Here is a 6,757-nt window from a genome sequence, read left to right on the forward strand (position 1 = left end):
CGGCCACTACGTTAGCTTTCCCCGGATGATAGGCTATCTCCAGATCATAATCTGCAATCAACTCCAACCATCTCCGCTGTCTCATATTCAGATCCTTCTAAGATATCACATAAGTCAAGCTCTTGTGATCCGTCTTCTGTTTGTCATCCTCCTTGACTCGAATTTGATGATATTCGGATCGTAGATCGATCTTCGAAAACCACTGGACTCCCTGTAGTTGGTCCAGTAACTCATCAATCCTCGGTAGCGGGTACCGATTCTTGATAGTCACTTGGTTGAGCCCTCGGTAATCGATGCACAACCGCATACTCCCGTCCTTCTTTTTCACGAAGAGTACCGGTGTTCCCCACGGTGAAACGTTGGGGCGTATAAACCTTTTTCATTTATTCGTTCAACTACTCCTTCAATTCGATCATCTCAACCGGTGTAATCCGGTATGGAACCTTGGTGGTTGACTCTGTACCCGGTAGTATGTCAGTAGTGAAATCCATTTCTCCCCTTGACAGAAATTCCGACAAGTCATCAGGGAAAAGCATTAGTAGAAAGTCCCGGGTAACCGTCGTGTCCTCCAATCTATGCTTCGGGTAACAAGGAATGCCCCGTTGCTCTTCTTGATTATCTTCTTTTCGGTCCTTCGTATTGAACTTAAGGGGGTCCTCTACTAATGTAAATATAGTTGGCGAACGAGATAAGTCCTCCCCCTTTGTCTTAAATGCCCACTGGGGTTAGGTTGGTGTATGTTCCTTTAGAAACTGCTATAGGGCCTCTTAGGGATTTCAGAATCATTTCCCTAATTCCAATCCCTTAGTTTAGGCATTGGGTTTAATTGTGGAAATTGTTTATCTCCATTTAAGCATATAATGGCGACATTCTAAATGGACCATGTTAAATTCACTAAGCCTTCGACGACTCCAGTTTACATCATCAATGTACGGACCTCGACATGTGAGGATTTTCTTCGGACATGGTTTGAAAACATTTTCGTAGAAAACCATTGGGTAACGAGTACGATTCCTTCCCGAGGAAAGAACGTGGCTCTGATACCAAAAGTTGTGACACCCATAACCCGTGTACAGTATACGGGCTGTGCCACATGGACAAATAGTGATAAAATAATAATAATGCGGAAGCAAAAATACGAAATCTAAAAAAACATTTTAAATAATCCAGAGTAAGCAGCGAAAAATACAACAGGCGATCAGTATCGCAAAATAACACATGTCCGAATAGTTATAATTTAACCGTACAAAATACGGGAAATACAAGTCTCTTAACCCAAAATGTAAATCTCGTACATGATGTTGCCTCTCTCAGGCATCGTCTACCGGATGCGCTAGGCGTAATCCTCGTGATCTGAAAAATGTAAACCACGAGGGCTAAGCACAACTGCTTAGTGAGTAGCCCGGGTTGAACCCGGAAATCTCGTTCCCAACGAGAACGGTACAGTCGACATTTCCATAAAGAAAACACATGCAATAAGTAAAAACACGGTAAGCACGTAAATAGCAATCACAATCACGCCCGTATGGAGTCTACCATAGGGCTTAGCCGTATACCCTGGTCAAGTCCATCGCATCGCATGCGATCATGCGCGTCTCCTGCGCCTGTCACTCTCGTGACTACCGATGTCAAGTCCATGACACAACGGAAATACAATCATCCCCATATGGAGTCCACCATAGGGTCCAGCCATATACCCTAGTCAAGTCCATGACTAGGTGCGAGTCCACGCCCGTCAAATCCATGATGTTGGCCGTCGTGTCGCACACGACTAAAACGCATCTCAAATGCCCATCAAGTCCATGATGGTGATGGTTGAGTCCACAACCATCCACAAACACAATCACGCTTAACTCGTACGCACGAGCAAGCTACACACATGGCACACAACGTGCAACATCCTCATAGTACAACCATACGTATCACGGTATCCGGTCCCTACCGAACTACCGTTTAACGCCATGCAAATTCTACCCGCATACAGTCACACAACGATCACTCGTATTTCGATATCGCACATCTCACAACGCTACGCAACGTTCTGGCGAAAACTCGGTTCGATTGATCCCAATCGCGAAGTCTTGTCCTCTGGTGGGGGTTGGTTTGTCCACGGTCAAGTCTAGTCAGACCCGGGCCAACCCCGTTGGCCGTTTCCTTTTTCCGGTCAAAATCAGATTTTTCTCCCATTTTTCTCGGATCCTGGTCCGGCGGACCAAGTTCTGGTCAGCCGGACCAGTCTTCTTTCTCCCCTGGTCCGCTCCGTCTCTTGGTCAGTCGGTCCGAGAGGGAAAACAAGCCTAGTCCGGCGGACCAGAATTGGTCAGCCCCGGACCAGCTTGTTCTTCCCCTATCTCGGTCCGGTTCTTGGTCAGCGGTACAAGATTTGTCGGAGTACGTCTGGTCCGGCGGACCAGGACTGGTCAGCCCCAGACCAGACGACTCTTTCACATGGACTAGCGTCATGACTTGAATCTCATACGACGATTCCATGATTGGATCCTAAGACCTGAGATATCTACAGAATCCAACATGAGAAGTTGCGTGCTTTGATTACGTCAAACGTCCTGCGTAACAGGAGGACTATAAATGCGTGTATCAGGTACGAAACGAATCATGTATTGGATTGTAGATAGTCAAGACGGGATTTGTACCTCTCGTAAAAGAGAGAGATATCGCTGGGCCCCTCGTGTGAGCAAGACTGTAGAAATGTGTGGCCGCACTATAGACGAACGTCGTCTATTTCAGACAGTCGAACTCAGTGAACGAGAAAGCAGTCGAATCAGATAAGGTGGCTTGTCCATGCCTTATGTTCGACATATGATATCGCGATACAAAAGGATCATCAGTCGGAATCATCACTGGCTTTCGTATGATCACAAAAAAACTCTATTCGAGATAGGTAGTCATAGTGTCTTGCTAGAGACCGCCTATGACTTGTATTACCGGAATGGAGATTCTACGTTTTACTGCTATTCCGGATGAGCCTACAGGGTCACACACAATAGGGATGGACAAGTACGTGTGATAAATTATCCCGATTAGGAATCCTAATTGGATTGAGATTCCTAATTGGAATAGGAATCCTAATGGGATTAGGAATCCTATTATGTATAGGAATCCTAATGAGATTAGAATTCTATTACATCTAGGAAACCTAATGAGATTAGAATTCTAATAGGTTTAGGAAACCTAATTAGATTAGGATTCCTAGTAATCTATTCCTTGTCAAATTAGGATTTTTGAAAAGTAAAGAAAAAGGGAAAAGAAAAAAAAGAAGAAAGGAAAAAAAAGAAAAAGAAAAAAAAAGAAGAAAAATAAAACCCCAAGCCTCCAAAAACCTTGCACACAAGAGAGATCAAGATCTCTAGTCCTAGCAGACAAGTTCCAAGGTGTTGGAATCCATCCCGACGTGTGGATACGTGTAGAGGGCGAAGTATTCTTCCTGCCTAGAGTGATCGGACGAACAAATCAATTGATACAGGCCCCGGATCGATTGAGATAAGCGTTCTAACGTTTCTATGATTCAATAGTAACATGGTTCTAGGGTTTCATTAAAATTTTTGTTTTATATCCGCTGCGCAAACCCTAGAATCGATCTCTTAGGAATTAGATTCGCTCATGAGATCACAGGAAACCCAACAGAGAATGTCTTCTAGGGTTTTAAGTGAAGATAAAAGGAGAAGAAAAAAAAAGGAAGAAAAATAAAACCCTAAGCCTCCAAAAACCTTGCACACAAGAGAGATCGAGATCTCTAGTCCTAGCAGACAAGTTCCAAGGTGTTGGAATCCTTCCCGACGTGTGGATACGTGTAGAGGGCGAGGTATTCTTCCTGCCTAGAGTGATCGGACGAACAGATCAATTGATACAGACCCCGGATCGATTGAGGTAAGCGTTCTAACGTTTCTATGATTCAATAGTAGCATGGTTCTAGGGTTTCATTAAAAATTTTGTTTTATATCCGCTGCGCAAACCCTAGAATCGATCTCTAAGGAATTAGATTCGCTCATGAGATCCCAGGAAACCCAACAAACGTCTGGTCCGGGGAACCAGGACTGGTCCGGCGGACCAGTACGTGTTTTCTCTTGGTCCGGTCCGTTTCCTTGGTCCGGTCTGAGTTCGCGTGTTGTCTCAGTCTCGGTCCGGAGCTGACCACGCCTGGTCCGGTGGACCGGGACTGGAACTTTCTTCTCCCTCGCGATTTCTCCGATTCTGTTTCGAGTTTTCTCTCCCGAATCGATTCGGGATTGCTTCTAAATGCTACTAAAACACAGTTTGACATCCCTAAACATGTTTCAAACCTCAAACACGCAATGAAATCTCGATTTGGACCATCACACATTGAGAACAAGATCTCACAAATCCAACTCAAGCCACTCATCTTGTTCTTGAGTTTGTCCGAGCTTGTGTGCGTTCCTCGTGGCTCCACATGACGTGAGAAGCTTAGGGACACGTCTGGGCACGTCCCTCTTGGTCTCCCCGAGCTCCCCTTGCACTGGTTCGTCCCCTTTATCTCCCTTTCTCCCCTTTTTCTTCTTCCTCTGTTTCTGTCCGAAAATGCCTAAGTCCCAGCTTAGGAGAGGTTTATGGCGCGAGATAGGGAGTTCGTGGGCTCAAGCCCAAGCCCATAAGCGAGCCTGCAACGTCCTCGAGGCGTGGGAGACGGCTGGACGGCAAGCGGGCCCCGGAATCCGACGAATTCCGCGTTCCAAGGTGGCAAGTTGACAAGTTGCGGAATCTGTTATTCCCGGTCCGCCGGACCAACTTCCTGGTCCGCCGGACCGGGGTCAGTTTATTTTTTTTCGAAAACTTCTCCCAGTCCGCGCTGTCCAGTCCCCACTCCGGCTGAGCGGTTGGTCCGCCGTGGACCATTCCTGGTCCGGCGGACCAGCCCTATTTTTTTTTCTTTTTCCTTTTCTTCATTCTTTCTCGGTCCTTTCCGCACGTGACGATCCTCGTGCCTCTCCCCGATATTGTATCATCACTTTTGGTGATTTCGTGATATCTCTATTTAATTATTCATTTTTAATAATTAAATATTCAAATCAGGTTTCGGGTTATTACAGACTTGACCCCGACCCTTAACCCGAATCCGACTTAATCTGAACTTTGTCTCCATATCCAATTTGACTTCAGAAACTCTGAAATCGGAACTCGAAATCCGCTTCCCAATAGGTCACCCATCCTTCCACTGCTTAAGCACGAGCACGCTTAACAACACAGTTCTGATTAACACACTTCCAACTGCTCCAAGTTAAATTTCCGATATAACAGAACATTAATACATATACATATACAAATGTTAATATGTATAAATAGTTAAACACATATATACACTTATACATACATATATATATATATAAAAATACTTATACATATGTGTATACAAGTATAAACATTTATATATATACTTAAAAATAATTATACATATATACACATAAAAATATTTATACGTAAATATATATATAAATATTTATTCATATATATAATATATACAGTATCTAACATATCACTATAATATAAAATACATATATATATACAATATATACATATTTATATGTATCAATATTTATATTTATATATATACATGTTTAAACATATATACGTATATATAAAATATTATTTATATATACCAATATATATATATGTATATATATCCAATCGATTTTCCAAACAAAATCCATTGAAAAGTTCAACCGATTTTTTCAACCAAAATTTTTCTAAATTTCGTAAATAATTTCATAATTTCAACCGATATCCATTGAAATTCCGTTAAAAATTTCAACCAATTTTTTCAACCGAAATCCGTTGAAAATTGCAACGGATTTCCGTTGAAATATCATTTTTCAACCGATATCCGTTGAAATTCCGTTGAAAATTTCAACCGATGTTTTCAACCAAAATCCGTTGAAAATTGCAACGATAAAATCCGTTAAAATTTCGTTGAAAATTTCAACCGATTTTTTCGACCGAAATCCGTTGAATTTTTCAACCGAAATCCGTTGGAATTTCGTTGAAATGTTTCAACGACATTTTCAACGGCAATCCGTTGAAATTATCAACGAAATTTTAACGGATTTTATCGTTGAAATGCCGTTGAAATTCGTTGAAATTTCGTTGAAAAATTTTCAACGGATAAATCCGTTGAAAATCGCGTGTTTTTTGGTAGTGTTTAAGGTAAATCATAACAATATTAATGATAATATTCTAGGAATAATATCTTTCTATATCCTCCCTCAAGGTGAATCATCTATGATGAATTCAATCTTATTACATAAAAACTGAAAATTGAAATTGTGATCGTATTAAACGAATCATCTTCCATATAGTGGTGTAGTTCAAACTTGAGTTGGTGTTGCTTGATATCGTTTGAAGAGTCTGAGAGCTGTAATCTCAGATACTGATGTGGCACGAATGTGAGGTGCATATGCGCGAGTTGGATTGCACAACAATGAGGTCGACAGCGCAAAAATTTGCGGTGTGTATAGCGGCTAGGCTGAAAAAAAAAATTAAAAATAACACTACAAAAAAACCTGCATATAGCGACGGAATTTGCGACAGAAATTTCCGTCGCACAGAAAATTGCGACGAAATATGACGATTTTACGTCAGAACGTGGAAAAAAATTATCCGTCGCAAAATCCGTCGCAATTTGCTACGGTTTGCGACGTATAATTCTGTCACAACAAAGAAATAGATGATTTGCGACGGAAAATAAAAATTGCGACGGATTGCGACAGAATATTCCGTCGCAATGTAT

Source organism: Tarenaya hassleriana, unplaced genomic scaffold (assembly GCF_000463585.1).
Source record: "Tarenaya hassleriana unplaced genomic scaffold, ASM46358v1 Cleome13, whole genome shotgun sequence".
In the NCBI taxonomy this organism is placed as follows: domain Eukaryota; kingdom Viridiplantae; phylum Streptophyta; class Magnoliopsida; order Brassicales; family Cleomaceae; genus Tarenaya; species Tarenaya hassleriana.